At 50.0% G+C, this 19827-nt stretch overlaps 1 non-coding gene across 1 annotated transcript; it reads left to right on the forward strand.

Moving 5' to 3' along the window:
• Positions 1-12919: 12919 nt before the first annotated feature.
• On the forward strand, positions 12920-12992 carry Trnar-ucg (transfer RNA arginine (anticodon UCG)). The gene has a single exon. It is a non-coding gene; the product is annotated as a tRNA-Arg (tRNA).
• Positions 12993-19827: the final 6835 nt, after the last annotated feature.

Here is a 19827-nt window from a genome sequence, read left to right on the forward strand (position 1 = left end):
TGTTTCTCCAGTTCTGAAAAAGATACATACGGTTTTAATGTAGGAATTGTCATGGCCGTATAGCAAACAGTATCTGTGATGGCGAATGGCGCAGATAAAGCATTCGCCAAAGTGGTACGGCTTCCGTCTTTGGCGGAACTCGAGAGAGTTGCGCCCTTCGAGGATTGATTTCCGCAATCGTCGAAGCGATAGGTTTAGCAGCAGCAGCAGTTCCAGTAGCGTTTCCCGTCGCAGTTCCAGCGGTTCCAGCATTTCCAAAAGTTCTGGCAGCGCAGGCACCAGTGTCAGCAGCAGCTGCAGCAGCCTCCGCCCCCGCAGCACGACTCCTGTCGCCGGTGCAGCCCTTCCTGCTCGCCGTTCTCGTCGCCGGCTGACGCAGTCTGCCCCGTTCGTCGTCATCGCCGCCGCCTCCGCCAGCCCGCCGCCGAGCCCGTCCTCCTCCGCCACCGCAGCAGCAGGGCGGGGACCCGGACCCCGCTCCCCGCCGTCGCAGCAGCAGCCGCCGCCGCCGTCATCGCCTTCCTGGACTTGTGCAGTGTAGTGTAGTGTTTGTCTTCGTTGTCTGTCATCCTTAGTGTTTCTTTTTCCCTCATCCCGTTCAGTTATTGCATTTCACCATTACCATCCCTACCACCACCGCCTCTATCACAGCCATCACTTACACCTCCCCCTCAGCAGCTGCCACCACCATTGCTTGGTGTGCTCAAACACCCCCCGCCTCCTACATCCCACCCCTCCTCACCCTTCCCTCCCCAGCTCCCTTTGTCGCTCCTTCTCCCCCAACCACCTCACCTGACCCCTTCCCTCCACTCCCCCACGCCACTTCATCCGCTCGTGCAGCCCCCGCCCGGGTTGTGGCTCGGAGAGCCACCACCCGTGCCGCACCTTCACCAGCACCAGCACCAGCACCTGCACCTGCGCCCACACCTGCATCATCTGCAGCGCCGGCCCCAGCACCACTGCCGGGACCTGCCTCCCCCCAACATCTCCAGGTTGCTCCTGTACCCCGCCCCTCTTCCCATCCTGTAAAACGACCAAGTGGCACCCCTGCCTACTCCACTCCCAAGAAATAACAGCCCCTTCCCCCTCCTCCCACCAAAGATGCCATGGATGTCTCCCCACCCGCCCTTTCTACCGCTTCCTCTACCACCCCCTCCTACAGATACCTCCTTTCCCGGCCAGATCCCCCTCTCCTGGAGGCCCGCAACCTCACCTTGCTCCTCCGCCAACACTTTCCTGGCGCCCCTATCTCCCTTCTCACCCCCCGTAGGGACTCCGTCCTTATCACCTCCTATAGCCCTACCCTCCACACCGACATCCTATCCCGCATCCCCATTACCCGATTCGGCCCCAATGCCTCTCTCGCCCCTGCTCCTTCCCCTTCCTCATCCCGTCAACACCAACCCCCGCGTCGCCCGCCAACCCTCACCACCGTGATCACTCGGCTTAGTCCGACGATCACGGAGGAGGAGATGTTGGCAGAGCTTAAGGCGCATCCCTACCTCGATGTTCGTGCCGTTCGCCAGATCCACAACCCTGCCGGCCCCACCCGCCTTATGTGGGATTTTTCTGAGCACGCTCCTTCGATCGACCTTCTCCTCAAGGAGGGTGCCCTCCTCTTCAACCGCCGCTACAAGGTCGACCCTTCCCTCTCCCCTCCCCAGTCCATCCGATGCCAGAGGCGCCTGCGCTATAATGCACACCAAACATCTGAGTTCCGCGAGGCCCCTGTCTGCCCGCACTGCAAGCAAGCGCACTTCCTCCAGCAGTGCCCCAACCTTCAGTCCCCTCCATCCTGCAACACCTGTAACCTCCCTCACCCCACATACTCCCAGAAATGCAAGGCTCCACCAGCCCCTTCCACTCCTGAATTCACCGTCCCTGTCCGCCCTCTGGATGACACTACCCTCCTGGTAACTCCCTTCTCCCCCCCCCCCAACTGCCGAGGGCATCATCCGCTTTGTCACCATTGTCCTCCGAAACGTCCATCCTTTTCAGCGCCCCCACACCCTCCAGCAGATATCTCTCGCTGCACGCTCCGTGTTCCATCTCAATACCTATGCCACCTACTCCCATAACCAGGCCCACTTCACCTTCTCCCATCTTGACACCCTCGTCTAAATTCCCATCATGGCGCGACAGCACCGTTTCTTGTTCAATAACATCCGCTCCCTTCCTGTCAACAAGAACCTACTTGTGCATACACTCACGACCCACTGCGTTGCTGCCTTCCTCCTGAACGAAACATTTCTCCAGCCCCACATCACCGTCCACACCTCCCCCTACCTCCTTCATCGCTCCGACAATCCCCTCCCAATAGCGCGTGGTGGAGTCGCCATTGGCCACCACCGCCAGACCCCTGTTCGGCTCCAACCCCTGCCTCCTGACCCCACAGAACATCTGATCCTCATCCTCTTCTTCCCCGGCCTCACCTTTACCTGTGCCACCATTTATGTCCGCTCCACTGCCCCTATTCCTTTCGACTTCCTTTCCCACATCGACCGTACCTTCTCCTCCTACGTGATTGCCGCCGACCTTAACATCCATAGTCGCTCCGCTGCCCAGCTACGGCGGTGGCATCGGTTCCTCGCCACCCTGCAAGGAGATGTCCTTCCTCTTCCCCAACACACCCGCCCTGAATCCAATACCACTCCCGATGTTGTCCTGGCCTCCCCCAACCTCCTTGGCCGCATAGCGGTGGACGTCCTTGATCCTATTGGCAGTGACCATCTCCCTGTCCTCCTTACCATATCTGACGGTCGTCGCCCCCGTCCCGACCATCGCCTTGACCCACCACCCAAGTATGTCCATGATTACTCCCGTGCAGACTGGAATGCCTACCGGAATACCCTTACTGCCCGAGTCGATAGCCACGCCCTCACCTACCACCAACCTGATGACATCACCCATGCCGCGTCCTTTCTCCAGCAGACCTTGTCTGAGGACGTGGAGGCCCACATCCCTACCGTCACTGTCCACCCACACCGTCCCACTTTACCCCCACAGGCCGTTCTCCTCCTTCGAGAATCCCGTCATCTTTACTGTGCCTTCCTTCACACGTGTGACCGGGACACACTACGACGCCACCGGCAACTCCAGAGACACATCCGGAACTTGCTCACGGCTAAGAAACGCCGGGACTAGCGACAGACATGCACCCGTCTTAATGCTACCCTACCTCTTAACTCCATAATGACCGTCCCTTTCCTGACAACCTTAGTAAGGCCAACCATTTTGCCTCCTACCTCACGGATATCTTTACCATCCCTGACGATCCCCAGTTCCATTATTCCCTCTTCCCCGATGTCCGTGATCGAACTGACACCTCTGTCCCTCCACTCGCTCCTGGCTTCCAATACTTGGACAACATTACACACACCGAACTCAATACCCCTATCACTACTCAAGACATCCTAGCTATACTCCGCACCAAACCCAACACCGCTCCTGGTCACGACCGTGTTACTTACCATCACCTCTGTGAAGCTCCCGCCTCCTTCCTCTCCACCCTGGCCAGACTGTACACTGTGGTCTTGTCCACCGGCTTCTACCCCGACCTGTGGAAAACCTCCCAGATCCTAATGTTCCTCAAACCTGATAAACCACCTTCTGCTGTCTCCTCCTACCGTCCTATAAGCCTTACCTCGGTCTTCAGCAAGGTCCTGGAATCCATTCTTACCCGCCGCATCCACCAGCACCTCCACCAGCACCGCTTCCTTCCCTCCACCCAATGTGGCTTTCGGCCATCCTTCTCTGCCGATGACCTTCTCCTTCACCTCACTCACCTCCTCTCAGGACAACTCAACTCCCGTCGCTCTGCCATCTTTCTCTCCCTAGACCTTAAACGCGCATATGACCGTGTATGGCATTCTGGTCTCCTCTTCAAGCTCCAAACCTTTGCCCTTCCCATAAACTACGTCCGTCTGGTCGCCTCCTTCATTTCCCACCGTCCTTCCTATGTCACCATGCACAACACGGATTCCTACCCCTCCGCCGGTGTGCCCCAAGGCTCCGTCCTTTCCCCTCTTCTTTACCTTCTTTATACGGCGGACATGCCTCCGCCTGCACCCCCCCCCCCACCAACACCTTCTCCAATACGCCGATGACACCGCCTTCTTAGCCCTCGCCCCCACTTTGCAACGCTCCCAGCACCTTCTCCAATCCCATCTTGACCAGTTCACCTCTTGGTGTAACCAGTGGTTGCTCAAGGTCAATCCTTCCAAGACCCAGGCAATCATCATAGGCAAAACCACCCCTTCCTTCCGTCTCCTTGATTTCTATCTTACCATTTATGACCGTCCTATTAACCTCACCCCCACCCTCAAGTACCTTGGCGTCACTCTTGGTCGTCGCCTCTCCTGGACATCTCCGGACAATCCAAGCCAAGGCACGCTCCCGACTCCGCCTCCTCAGGTTCCTCTCTGGCCGCACATGGGGTCTGGACCCGTCCACCGTCCTCCACACCTATAAATCCCTCATCCGTCCTATCCTTTGTTATGCCCATCCCGCCTGGATCTCCGTCCCTCCTACCTTTTACCAATCCCTTCAAATCCTTGAACGCCATGCACTCCGCCTCACCTATCGCATCAGCCTCCCTTCCCCCACGCGGATCCTCTATGACCTCATCCCCTTCCCACACCTCCTCCTTTTCCTCGAATGGATACGGATCCTCTACACCTCCCACAAGCTTGATCCTCCCCACCCGCTTGTCTCTCCCATCCTCTCCCACCCCAACCCACTGCCGCGCCTGTACTCCTGTATCCCACCTGCTCTCCATCTTCACACTCTCCACACCCTCTCCCAAGGTGGCTTCCGCCAACTCCCCCTCCCAGATAAAGCCCTCCTCCCCTCCATTTACCCCTCCTACCAACTTTGAGCCTTGCCTTCCCTCTCCTCTCCTTATCCTGTGGGCACCCTCTCTCCCTTCTCTCCTTCCCTCCTTCCCTCCCCTCCCCCTCTCCCTGGGCTTCTGCACACCACCCCTCCCTCACCCTTCCTCTCCCCATTGGCATCAACCCCTCCCCCATTCCCTCCTACCCTTGCCCCTTCTCTCTGGCAGGTCCCCGGCCTTACTCGTGTGACAAGTACATCACCAACCACCAGAGATTGTCACCGCAGTGCTTATGAGTTCTGTCGTCCCCCTAGTGATCCGTGTCTCTTGTTCCGTGCTCCATCGTTCATGTGTGCTACTTTGTATCTCTCCGTTATGTGCTGTGTGAATCACTTTTAACTTGACTGCTCCACAGTGAACGGCTTCTGTTATTTCACTCTGTTTTGTCTACTGTTTTTTAACCTCAATGTCTCTGTGTGTCAATTACTGCTTGTACTATGTTCATGTCTGTGGCCGAAGAGCGGCTGAGTTACGCCGCTGCTGGCCTACCTATGTATAGGTATAAAATAACAATAAGGAAAAAAAAGTACGGCATAAGGTGGGAAGAGGCAGCCTGAATTACATTTTATAGATGTATTTCTCACAAATGTCTGAGCCTCTCGCGGTCGTCGTCGTCGTCGTCGTCGTCGTCGCCGCCGCCGCCGCTTCTGCAGATGTAGCAAATGGCCATCGTAGCAAATGCGGCGAGGGACACCCTGCCATCGATTCTGAATGCGCAAAGTGTGTGGTCTTGTTTTCCTGTCTATGTTTGGTCGGTCTCGTAAGAGGTTGAATGTAACGAATGGGTGGGAAAGAGTAAGGGGCAGCTTCTGTGTGGAACGAAAACACAATTCCTCAGGGGGTCTGAGCGTTTCGAGATGAGTCGTATATAAGTTATAATTTGTCGTCAGTGACCGTTTGGCCTAATCGATAAGGCGTCGGTCTTCGGATCCGAAGATTGCAGGTTCGAATCCTGTCACGGTTGCGTTTTTCCAGTTCTGAAAATGAAACATACCGTTTTAATGTAGCAATTGAGCAGTACGAAACCGTCTGAATGTTGCTGTTGACCATTCTGTGCTTGGAGATCGTCTTGAGCTTGAAACACACACAACAAGACCAGTGTTAACTAGCGAAATGGTCGGCAGAGTGCCCTCACCGCGAGTGTTGACTGGCACTTGCACATCTAAAACAACGTCGGAAAGTAACTCGTTCGGCTTTTGAGTCACTTCATGTATGTGTGTTAATTTTGACGAAACTAGCTCTGCAGATTGTCATGCAATTCCTTTACCTCTCAGAAATATTATGAAATAAAAGTGAAGTACGTGACGAGTGTGACGTTAGGAAAACATTAGGAAGCATGGAGAGATTCTGTATGGGACCACCCAACCCAAACGAGTACTGTGTGATCTGCTAACCAGCAGGTATCCATCGAGGCAGCACGGCTATCTCAGTCGGTAGAGCATGAGACTCTTATTCACAGGGTCGTGGCTTCGAGCCCTACTCTGGGCGGAACAGAATTTTTTTCTGCTGCAGATGTAAATTACCGATTTTCTGACTAACATGATGTAATGGAAATAGCAACTTTAAAATTTGCCTACGTCTCCATCAGTCGTAAGAAAACTGTATTTGAAGGTGAAGGTGATTTTGTAGACATGTGTGAAAGTCATGTTCTGAAGTACAGGTGGTTTTGTTTGGAGAGAACATCGGCTACGTGTCAGATGTGTAGCCAAGCAGTAATGGGTCACTATAGCGGCAAATATTAGTCGAAAATATTAAGTGTTGTCAGCTGAAGTCTTATGATTCAGACGACCGTACGGACGAAGTACTCAGAAGTTCCGCTACGCCGCGCCTCTTTAGCTCAGTGGGCGCAGTCAGCCGGCAGCGGCCTTGGCGGGCGGACGAGGGTTGTTCTCGCTCTCGCCTGTGGCGGTCGCGTGCTGTTTGGTGAGTGTGCGCATTGCTACGTAGTTTTATTGTGGCGTGATGAATTGCATTCGACTATAATGGATCAACTTATACGGAAAGACACGTTGAAATTGAGTTTTGACCCTCATTATGCACGACCCAAATCCTTTGAGGTTGAGTTATTTATTAGAGACGTCATGAAAATAACTATTGATGATATGATTGGCATTCACCTGTCTATCGTCAGCAGTACGGTGTACCTCAAATTGTTGAATCTTGAGAAATGCGAGCAGGTCGTTCAATCTTGTGGAGGAGTGTTGAAGTTCAACCATTCTGACGGCAATGTTGGTGATGTCAGAATTTCGCTTGCTGGTCTCGGAGTGAAAACTGTTCGCATATTTGAATTACCCTTTGAAATTTCCGCTGACCAGATTAATGCCAAATTGAGGGAATATGGAACAGTCATCAGCAATACGGCAGAAAAGTGGTAGACCATGCATATTTTCCCAGTGCTAAACGGTGTCCATCAGGTGAAGATAGATATGTTAAAGCACATTCCGTCCTACATCACTGTGTGTGGCTACAGGGCCATAGTGATTTATGACGGGCAGCCTAGAACTTGTGCGGGATGTGGGACCACAGAACTTATCCGTGCTTAGTGTGTCCAATGACGCGTGGCGCAAATACCGGCCGGAGAGCGTGAGTTGCGCGGCCCGACGTCTACGTTGCCATTATCATACGTCGCCGCCGCTCGGGCTAATGTCACCTCGGAACCTAGTTTATATGTTTCGCTAGAGGGTTTGCACGCAGTGCACGAAGGCGCTACACCAATGGAAGCGAACGATGTACCGAATGTTCCTTCTTCACACACCCAGAAGGAGGGCAATACTCACTCTCAGATGGGTTACCCACCGGACACCGAAAGTATTGCGGCGGGCGTACCGGTTCGAGACGACAAGTCCGACGTGGACCGGATGGAGTCGATCGAGATGGCTGGCCACCAGCCCCCGCGGTCTCCCAAATCTCAGAAGAAACGCCGGCTAGCACATCAAGGGGCAGAAGCAAAGGCGCCAATATTGGGTGAAAAGGCGAACCACGCCAGACAGAAACTGACTGAAGTAACTGACCCATCGTCGTCGGCAACCAGCAAAACGGCAAAAAAATCTTGCACAGACGAATTGGACACTGATCACGGACGATCGCCCTCAGGGGACCCTGCGGTGGCCGATTCATTGGATCCGAACCCTATGCCTGAATGTTCCAAGCTCTCGGATTGCGATATGAACGCAGACAAGTTCGTGTGCGATTGGTCAGATGACGTTGAAGAGGGTGGTCGGGAAGAAGATTTAGTACGGGATCGGCGCGGTATAGAGAATCCGTCATCAGAAGCTCAAGCAGGTGTGTCCCACCAGCAACACACGGCTACCGCCGGCGTCGGTGCAGTGGCTGATGACGCGGACATCTTTTAGATGATGTTCGCCACATCAATAGTAGGCATATTGTCACGTACACCTCTGTTCTCATGACGTCCTTGCAAGCTTACCCCATTGCGACATTGAACATCAATAAGATCAGTAGCCCACTCAACTTAAAAAACCTTCAAGATTTTCTCTATGCCGCTGATATTGATCTCATTACGGTGCAGGAAGTGACCAATATTAACCTTGACCGTATCACAAGTTACAATGCCGTCGTTAATCCTGGAAATGGTACTGAACTAGGGACCGCGATCATGGCTAAGGAAGGGATAGTGATGTCACATATCGAACGCCTGGCGAATAGCAGAGGTATAGCGACTACTATCGATACTACCAGATTTATTAATCTCTACGCCCCTTCCGGTTCTGGGAGACGACGACAGAGAGCAGAGTTTTTTAAAGATGGCATTGTGCCACTTTTCACACCACCTTCAGACCAACTTATATTCGCTGGTGATTTTATCTGTGTACTCAGTCCCATAGACCAGACACTAAATTTCAATCCGTCCGCCGAGCTTCGCGCCATCATTGAAGAGTTAAATTTAATTGACACATGGGAGCATAGACACGGTGACAGGCCCGGATTCACATTCGTTGCTGGTCACTCAGCTAGCCGCGTCGATAGAATCTACGCATCAGCAAATATGAGTGAACATGTTTTGCAGCCAGAGCTATGGCCGACTGTCTTTACAGATCATGTGGCATATTTATGTACCGTCACTTTAGCCAAACAAGAGACGTACAGGGCAAGGGGACCTGGAAACTAAATGTAGCGCATTTAACAGAACCCGAGTGTCACACAGTCTTCCGCAACACGTGGGCAGAATGCGAACGAAAGTTTCCCGCATACGACTCTGCCATTACGTGGTGGGTAAAATGTGCAAAACCCGCCTTAACAAAAGCGATGAAGAATTATTCCAGAGATCGATGTGCCTGGCAGAAGCAAACCCTGGAATTCTACTTTCAGTGTTTAAGGGATTTATATCGAGAAGATGCAACGGTAATAGCAAATCATATGCATAGTAAACGAATACAGGCTACGATTTTAACCCTCAAACGGAAGCAATTGGAAGGCTGTAAAGTCAGGACACGTCTGCAAAACGCCGTACAGGACGAAACGACATCAATGTATCATGTTATTCGCGAACAGAAAAGAGGGCACAGAAAGATATTGACAGAACTGCACACTGCAGATGGTCGACACTTACACCACCAGCGCAACATACGAGACGAGATTTATAAACATTTCACAGCACAGTTAACGGAACACCCGGTGGATATAGCGGCGCAGCAAGCCCTCATGGCACGCCGTTTTGCGACATTGAGCACGGAAGAAGCAGACGGCCTCGCTGCAGTAATAACTGACGATGAAGTAGCGGACGCCATTCGAGGGAGCCCACAGAATAAATCGCCTGGCCCCGACGGATTACCGGCCGAGTTTTATAGAACTTTTCGACACAATTTAGTTCCAAGGATGACCATGGTCTGTAATGATATCCTAAACGCTGGAGATGATATCCTAAGGGAATACTGTGAGGGCATAGTGGTATTGGTCCCCAAAACCCCAGCGGGCAAGACAGTCGACAATCTCCGACCGATTACATTACTTAATATGGATTATAAGATATTCGCGCGGGTCATGATGCAGCGATTCAGTACGGTACTCAGTACTGTCACGGGGGCCTATCAAACGAGCGTTGGGAAACTAGAAACATCCAGCAGACGTTAAGCGAATATAGAGATATCATAGCTACAGCCGCCGCTTGTGACATCCGATGCGCTCTAGTCTCGCTAGATTTTGAAAAAGCATTCGATAAAGTCAGTCACTCATATCTTCTGTGCGCGATGGCAGCAATGAATTTTCCACGGAAAGTTATTGACACTGTTACACTCGTGCTGAGAAACGGAACATCTAAGATCCTGTCTCAACGGACAACTAAGTAAACCTATTTCCATCACTAGGTCGGTCCGACAAGGTTGCCCGATGTCAATGGCTTTGTTTGCAGTTGCTCTTGAACCCTTGCTGTTCTCCCTGACGCAAGACCTTCCGAGATTACGTATATATGGCCAGAAGATTGTCTTCCAGGCATTTACGGATGACGTCAGTTTCGTGGTGACGAAAGTTGAAGACTTAGAACGCGCGTTTCAGCTGATAAACACTTATGAAGCAACCTCAGGAGCGAAAGTCAACTGTAAAACGTATGGCGTTATGGCACTTGGAAGGGGACTAGAACTTGTCAATAGCCGTTCACTAAAAAGGATGGCAACTTTTAAATGTCTCGGCATTGAATACACGCGCAGCATCCGCTGCACGGCTGCTCTTAACTATAGGAGATTGTTGGCACAAATTCGGGCCGGCATACGGCAACATCATTTGCGAAATCTCAACGCCATACAAAGAGTGCTTTTAGTCAATACTTACATCGTTTCAAAAGTCAATTATGTCGCGCAAATCCTCCCAATACCAAAGGTCATAGCACAACGCATGCTTGCGGCGCTCGGCCACTTTGTCAGTAGGGAACAAATTTTCAAAGTCGCATTTGAAACCTTGACGCTCCCCATGGGAAAGGGCGGCCTCAACCTGACTGATGTTTACCACAAAGCGAAAGCATTATATATCAGCAACGTGTATAAACAATGGCAACGAACAACACATTCCTTAACGGCCCTTCTTCTCCATGAAATCGCACCAGCCAGCATGACGCCTCCTGTCAACGTAAGTCACATCCCGACTGCATTATGCCACTTTAGTAATTTTTTCCTAGATTACAGCTATGTTCAATGCACCATACCTGAGAATGATCTTTACAGGGTCAGAGCTCTTTACAGCTGCCTGACGGACAGTAAATCGCGGAACAGAATAGAAGTAAAGTATAAAGACTGCAATTGGGCAAAGATCTGGGAAAACATTCACGACGCACACTTACCATCGCAGGTGCGGTCTACGTGGTACATGGCGGTCAATAGGATCATACCGACAAATTCAAAGCTACACATGATTCACTTGTCCGACACTCCGAATTGCGTTCACTGTACTTTACTAGATACCATTGAACATCGCTTTCTATGCGACGATGTGAAGGACATCTGGATTCTCTTTGCGCGGAAGCTCTCAAGTATGCTGCGTACTCCACCTAGGATGATTACTCCAGCTGGACTCCTCACTCCCGATGCCGTTCCATACCCCCCCCCCCCCCCTCAAAACGACGAGCAGTCAATTGGCTTCAAGGTCAGGCGGTGTATTATATATTATCGGCGCCAGAAAAAAATAAAGAAGACTGTTGGTTATTATACCTACTAACTCAACACCAGAAACTTCAACGAATAGACAAATATAGAGAAAAGTATGCGTCTTTCCTACTCCGAACATTAACGTAGAGAGATATTCATCCAGGGCGACGTCTGCAGTACGAAACTACTGCTGGATGGCCCCTTCAGAATTATAATGGCCGCAATTAGGATCCGGATTGCGGGAATCGAACGGTCACGAATATGCGACGGACCGCCCCGACAGTGGTGACACTTTGGGGGGCGATGCCTCTCCTGTCGACAGCAATACGAGACTGCTCTACAGGAACCCCGTGGAATTTCGGAGATCTAATACTCACATTACAATTATTCTTTTCTTACTTATTTAGGAAGATTCGTTTATATGCACGGAAGACGTGTTTCTTTTATGTTTGAATCTCCCACAAAAGAGGAGGAGAAGATTTGTTCCTTCATGCTGCGGAAGACTCCAGCACCCTCCAGTTTATTTTCACATATGCAGTCTTCCTTGGACGTTGTGATGAGTTACTCACATTCTCGCAGAAGAGTTAATTTGTTTAATCCCCACTTGCAATATAGTGTTTTAACCAACTATCCAAATGCATACTGAAGAGCATTAAACTGTCTCACGAATATTATTTAATATAAACGGTGACTTTTTTTATGGCGGAGAAGCCGAGCCGATAAGGCAATTTTGGCGAGCGTGAGGACGGGCTAGAAGGGGTGGATGGAGGCCCGAAAAAAAAAAGGGTATGATTCCTGCTTTGGGTGCAGGAGGTCCCGGGTTCAAATCCCGGACAGGCCCTACTTTTCACTAAAAAAAAAAAAGTGGTAGTGCACTGCCTAAGCAAACCAGGGGTCGTGAGTTCCATCCTCACAGGAGGAAGACGAATTTTGGAAATCAGTTGCGCGTCATGGCCGTATAGCAAACAGTATCTGTGATGACGAACAATTAGCGACAGGCGTTTTATTAAGAATTACTCTCAGATGTGATTAAGGCGAATGGCGCAGATAAAGCATTTGCCAAAGCGGTACGGCATAAGGTGGGACGAGGCAGTCTGAATTACATTTTATAAATGTATTTCTCACAAATCTCAGAGCCTCTCGCGGTCGTCCTCGTCGTCGTCGTCGTCATCGTCGTCGCGGCCGCCGCTTCTGCAGTAGTAGCAAATTGCCATCGTAGCAAATGCGGCGAGGGACACCCTGCCATCGATTCCGAATGCTCAAAGTGTGTGGTCTTGTTTTCCTGTCTATGTTTGGTCGGTCTCGTAAGATGTTGAATGTAACGAATGGGTGGGAAAGAGTAAGGGGCAACGGCTGTGTGGAACGAAAACACAATTCCTCAGGGGGTGTGAGCGTTTCGAGATGAGTCGTATATAAGTTATAGTTGGTCGTCAGTGACCGTGTGGCCTAATGGATAAGGTGTCGGACTTCGGATCCGAAGATTGCAGGTTCGAATCCTGTCACGGTCGTGTTTTTCCAGTTCTGAAAAAGAAACATACCGTTTTAATGTAGCAATTGAGCAGTACGAAACCGTCTGAATGTTGCTGTTGACCATTTTGTGCTTGCAGATGGTGTTGAGCTTGAAACACACACAACAAGACCGGCGTTAACTAGCGAAATGGTCGGCAGAGTGCCCTCACCGCGAGTTTTGACTGGCACTGGCACATCTAAAACAACGTCGGAAAGTAACTCGTTCGGCTTTTGAGTCACATCAAGTATGTGTGTTAATTTTGACGCCGCTAGCTCTGCAGATTGTCATGCAATTCCTTTACCTCTCAGAAATGATTATGAAATAAAAGTGAAGTACGTGACGAGTGTGACGTTAGGAAAACATTAGGCAGCATGGAGAGATTCTGTATGGGACCAACCAACTGTGTGATCTGCTACCCAGCAGGTATCCAACGAGGCAGCACGGCTTGCTCAGTCGGTAGAGCATGAAACTCTTGATCACAGGGTCGTGGGTTCGAGCCCTACGCTGGGTGGAACGGAATTTTTTTCCGCTGCAGATTTAAATTACCGATTTTCTGATTAACGTGATGTAATGGAAATAGCAACTTTAAAATTTGCCTACGTCTCCATCAGTCGCAAGAAAACTGTATTTGAAGGTGAAGGTGATTTTGTAGACATGTGTGAAAGTCATGTTCTGAAGTGCAGGTGGTTTTGTTTGTAGAGAACATCGGCTACGTGTCAGATGTGTAGCCAAGCAGTAATGGGTCGCCATAGCTGCAAGTATTAGTCGAAAATATGAAGTGTTGTCAGCTGAAGTCTGATGATTCAGACGACCGTACGGACGAATTACGCAAAAGTTCCGCTAGGCCGCGCCTCTTTAGCTCAGTGGCACAGTTCCGCTTCCGACGCCGTGCCGTGTGGATGTGCCTAGTCTTCCGCTCCGCCGTGGCGTTACGTTTAGTGGGATATCGTTTGTTTACGTGTAGTGTTGTACCTTTAGTGAGTTTTTCTCCGTCGTTGTTTCGTTCCTTGTGTTACTTTCTGTGTGTATTTCAGTGTTTTTTGTGTAGCGGTTTAGACCGCGTTGTTTTTGAAAATGTAGTCTCAGGTTATTCCTCGTCAGGCTACAGTTAGTTTTGCTTTTGACAAGTCCTCCCGCCATGTGCAACCTAGTTCCCTTGAGATTCATGTTTGGTTAGTAGATATCTTTGGCATTCATTCCGATCAGGTGCACACTGCTTATTTTGATACTGAACTCTATGTTTTCTTTGTTAAATTTATGGACCCCCTTCAGGTTGATAAAATTATTTCCAAATTTGGTCATCAGGTTCTCTTTCGGCATCGGGATGATTCTGTCAGTACCGTACTGCTTTCAAATGCTTCCATTACGTACACCAGTGTTCGTGTTTACAACCTTCCGCCGGAGGTGGATAATGTGTATCTTAAGGAGGGTTTACTCAAGTATGGTGATGTTAAGAGTATTCGCCTTGAACGCTGGTCCAGCCAACATCGCCTGCAGTGTTACAGTGGTATTCATTCCATCGAAATGCACGTGGAGCAGAATATTCCCTCGCACCTGCAGATCGGTGGATTTCGTGTCCATGTAACATATAGTGGTCATGTTGGCACCTGTTTTTTGTGCAATGAGAGCGGCCACGTGCGTACCAACTGTCCGCGGAGGGTTTTTGTGTTAAAAATTTCTCTCGAACAGCGTCGCAAGTTAACGGTCGCTGACCTCGTTGCCGGTGGTTCTGCTCTTGGTGTCGAACAGTCCAGTGGTAGTAGCGCCCCGCCGCAGGTTTTGCACGCCCCTGACACAGAATTTCCTCCTTTGCGTGCCAATTCTGATGTTGTTCCGTCTGTTCCTCAGGTGGGTGTGCCGCTTTTGAATAATAAACGGCGTTGCGCACAAGATGGAAATAGTACGGATGAGGATCTCCCCGAGATGCCCCAATCCGAGAGACCGACATCCTCCGAGCCACAGACTAGTGTAGATGCTCTCTGTTCCCCTGAAGTAGCTGTTCCGGTAGCGGCTGCTGACGCCCCTCCGGCTTCCGACGCGGCTTCTCTCGAGTCGGCTCGTTGGTCGGGCCTGTTGGCGCCGCCTTCCGAACCGACTTCGTTGTCACAACAAGTTGAGTCGCAACAACTTCCTGCTTCGCTGTCCCACACCTCTGCCAGCGGAGCTGCTCCGCTTCCATCCAACTTTGCAGCTTCAGACCTTCCTGCTCACGTTTCGCCTCCGTGTAGTCCATGTTTGCCGGAAGCTAGTATTGGTGTAGACCAGTCCGTTTCGTCGGATGTTTCCCCCGCGACCCGGGACCCTGACTGTGGACCGGCGCGGGTGGTGTCGGATACAGAACTTGACCCTCCTACGTCACCGGCGGCTGCCGCTTCCTTGCCCGTCAGCCGACGCAAGTTGCGCGTTCAGCCGAACGTCAATGCTGTTCGTAAAAAACCGAAACGTAAGGGATCCGCGGAAGGGGGTAGCAGTCCTCTTCCCTCGGATGCCTCCGTCTCCCCTGCTATGGACTGTGATGTTGATGCGTCGGTGTAGGTGATTTCTTCTCTCGCTTTTCTCTCCATGGTTCAAGCATACACCTTTCTTACCTTAAATATTGACCGTATTGAGTCCGACGTTTGCATTGCCTCTTTGCGGCAGTTTCTCTACGACTCCTGTGCGGACGTAGTATTTTTGCAGGAAGTATTGTTTTCTGATCTCTCTCTCCCTGGATTTCAAACTGTTTTTAATGTCGCACCGGAAAATTCGACAGGAACTGCTCTTTTCTTTCGAGAAGGTATTCCTGTTACTGACATTGAATTCCTTGACTCTGGCCGTGGGATTGGTTGTCGTCTTTTTGATCTCTGCCTAGTTGTTTTGTATGCCCCCTCTGGTTCGGGTCGCACTGTAGCTCGATCGCGCTTTTATAGGGAAGAGCTTATTTATCTTTTGCGCAGGAGCCCTCGGAGTCTCCTGCTCGGAGGCGATTTTAATTGTGTTTTACGCCCCGAAGACCAATCCCCCAATTTTAATTATTGCCGAGATTTGCATGACTTGGTTCGTACGATGCACCTGCGTGATGTTTGGGAACACAAATATCCCACCCTGGTGAAATTTACGTTTTTTACCGCATCCTCATGCAGTAGACTCGACAGATTCTACTTCTCTGATTTTTTATGTGATAACATTCCTTCTGTCGATGTTATTCCTACTAGTTTTTCTGACCATTGTGCTTTTACTGCAACTGTAAATCTTAGTCACCAACCTGCAAAACTTTATCGTTCCCAGTGGATGTTAAATGTTTCCCACCTTGCCGACAGTGCCATTGATGAAGTTGTAAGTGCCGTGTGGGAGCGATGTCTTCGCTCTATCCCGCGTTACCCCTCCTTGCTCGTTTGGTGGACTGCGTTTGCCAAGCCCAAGATTCGTCAGACTTAGATTTTTTACTGTGCCGCAAGGGCGCGTGATTTTAAGAAGACGTATGAATTTTACTACTCTGTCCTGCGTGAACTGTATGACGCGGCGGGTCCTTCTCCTCTGCGGATCCATGATGTTCGTCGTATTAAAGCAAAGCTCTTGACCCTCAAACGACGACAGTTGGATGGTCTGCGAGTAAAGTCGAAACCTCACTCTCTTGTTGAAGGTGAACTGACTTCTTTGTACCACCTGCTGCGGCATCAGACTCGACGTCGTCGCACCTTCATCTCTTCTCTTATGGTGGATGATGGACGACAGCTTATTGCACAGGAGGATATGACTCGTGCTCTTCATCAGTATTACGCTAGTCTCTATTCTGCCGATGATTCTGGTGCGTCACTTTCTGATGATGTCCTTGAGGATCTTCCTGCGACGATCACGCCTGACGCGAACGGCGACTTTCTCCGGGAGTTCCAGGTAGATGATGTTTTCGGTTTTATTGCTCGCTCTCCGTCCGGTAAATCGCCGGGTCCAGACGGCCTGCCTAAAGAATTTTATCTCCGTTTTTGGCCTCTTTTGGGTGGCACTTTTACGCAGATTTGAAATGAGATTGTCAGGGGGATGGATGTGCCAGCCGATTTTAAAGTAGGGAAAATTGTTTTAATAACGAAGTCCACTGGTCGTTTATCTGCTGCCAATCTTCGTCCGCTCACATTGCTGAACTTTGATTACAAGACAGCTGCTAGAGCGTTCAATAGTCGATTGTCTTCTCTGCTTCGGTCTGTGATTGGGGCACATCAATGTTGTTTTCCTGGTAGATCTATTCTGACCCCTGTAGCCGAATATCAGGATGTTGTCTCGGTTGCGGCGGTTACAAACGTTCATTGTGCCTTTGCTTTCCTCGATTTTTACAAGGCTTTTGATCACGTCAGTCATGTGTTTTTAAATCGTGTTTTAGATACAATAGGTTTTAACGCTTCATCACGTGGTGTTCTTGGTAATTTGTATAGGGGAATAACTGCTCGGGTGTCAGTCAATGGGCAGCTGACGCCGCCCATTGCTATCCGCCGAGGGGTACCTCAGGGTAGTCCGCTCTCTATGTCTCTATTCATATTGTCCCTGGAACCGCTGCTTCGGACTCTTGCTTTCAAGCTTCAGGGTATGACCCTCTCTGGTGGGAAGCTCACGGTTAAGGCGTACGCGGACGATGTCGTTGTTCTCCTCCGTCAACGTGATGATATCACATTGTTGAAAGGGGCAGTTGATGCATACTGTTGTGTCTCTGGAGCGCGTCTCAATCAGGGTAAATGTATGTTCCTTGATATTCGAGGTTTAGCGATGCTGGTGTCCCTTAGGCCACTTTTGTCGATCGCCATACGTCATTGGGGATTAGCATTGTTCGGTGTCCTATAAAAATGGCGGCTCTTAATTGGAAATATGTCACCGAGAAGATACAGGGGGCTCTGATGGTCCATGAGCAGCGCTCTGCTACCATTTAGCAAAAAGTCAGAATTTTAGACACGTACGTGTTATGTAAAGCCTATTATGTAGGTCAGCTGTTCCCACTTCCCATTATGGTGGCGAAAAGGTTGCGCCAATTGTGTAGCAGGTTTATATGGAAGGGTCATCTATTCAAGTTGCGTTACGAGATTATGACGAAACTGCGTATCTCCGGAGGCTTGGGCCTCACTGACATTACTCGCAAGGCATCTGCCTTGTACGTCCGCCGTACGAGTCTCATTGTTACGCAAGAAGTGACTTCAATTACATCCAGACTTTTTACTGTTCTGCGTCCGAAGAGCCTTGCTCCACCTGTCGACGTTGGTCGCCTCAATTTTAAGTTGAAACACGTCCGGGAATTTTATATTGCGGTTTGTTACCTCGGTGACGTCTTCTTGTGACGACCGGTGCCAACGACCAAGAGCTTGATTGCCCGTTGTGAGGGGCTGGCTGGTCCCAATCCAATCGAACTGGCGTCTCCATCAGTGTCCTAGAGGAACGTCTGGAAGAATGTTAGTCTGCCGATCCACTCAATGGCTGTGGCGTCCACATGGTGTAGGGTAGTTAATGGTTTGGTCCCCACCAACGTACGACTGCACCGTATTGGTCTTTCTGACACGGACAACTGCACTCGGTGTGGTCTCCTGGACACACTTGAGCATCGATTCACCTGCAGTGGGCACCTTGCTAATTGGCTTTGGCTCAGGACACAACTGGCTTTTGTCACTAGGACTGCCGAAACCGCTTATAACATTGAAATCATCGTACGGCCCGATTCTTCCTTTTATCCGTGAACGAAGCTCAATACCGTTATGTGGTTGCTTGGACAATTCGTACATTTTGTCAATAGTTGTCATGAAGAGGATGAACACCTAACGTTTCGGCAGTACATCCTTACTGCTTACTGGAACCGATTGCGCTTGCCAAGAGTCCGTAAAGATTTTACAAATATGCTTAGCCTGACATTTGAAAGGGAGGGTGTTGGCTAAGGTCGCCTGTGTGAGCCGATTTCTTTTATACTGTAGCTGGTTTTGCCGCCTTTATGTAAAATTATTCTCTACACCTGGACTGAAGTTTACGTGGACCTTTAGGGCGAACAAGAAAAACAAAAGTAAGACCAAGAACCGAGACAGTAGGAGAAAGTACGACGCCGTTGTACAGGTGCCATTCGGAAACAGGACGGTGGAATCATCGTGGCCAGGCCTTGGGATTCGACCCCTGCCCGCTTTGTTTCCGCAGGCCTGAATCTGATTGCCACCACCAACTTTTAACAATGGCACACGAAAACGAAACAAAAAAATGGTAAAAAAAGAAACAAAAGGGGCAGAGCATTTGTCTTGTACACCACGGGTCTAAAAAAAATATAAAGAATAAGAAATAAATCAACAAACAAACAAAAAAGACAAGAGAAAAAAAGGGAAAAAGAAGTGGTAGAGCACTGGTCTAATAAACCAGGGGTCGTGAGAAAAAAAAAAGGATAAGGCATCGGTCTCCTAAACCGGGGATTGTGGGTTCGAGTCCCATAATAATAAAAAAAAGTGGTAGAGCACTGGTGTAGTAAACCAGGGGTCGTAAGTTCCATCCTCAGGGAAATAAGACGAATTTTGGAAATCAGTTTCGCGTCGTGGGTTCGAGCCCTACGCTGGGCGGAACGGAATTTTTGTACGCTGCAGATGTAAATTACCGATTTTCTGATTAACGTGATGTAATGGAAATAGCAACTTTAAAATTTGCCTACGTCTCCATCAGTCGCAAGATAACTGTATTTGAAGGTGAAGGTGATTTTGTAGACATGTGTGAAAGTCATCTTCTGAAGTGCAGGTGGTTTTGTTTGGAGAGAACATCGGCTACGTGTCAGATGTGTAGCCAGGCAGTAATGGGTCGCCATAGCTGCAAATATTAGTCGAAAATATGAAGTGTTGTCAGCTGAAGTCTGA

This window comes from Schistocerca gregaria, chromosome 10 (genome assembly GCF_023897955.1).
Source record: "Schistocerca gregaria isolate iqSchGreg1 chromosome 10, iqSchGreg1.2, whole genome shotgun sequence".
In the NCBI taxonomy this organism is placed as follows: domain Eukaryota; kingdom Metazoa; phylum Arthropoda; class Insecta; order Orthoptera; family Acrididae; genus Schistocerca; species Schistocerca gregaria.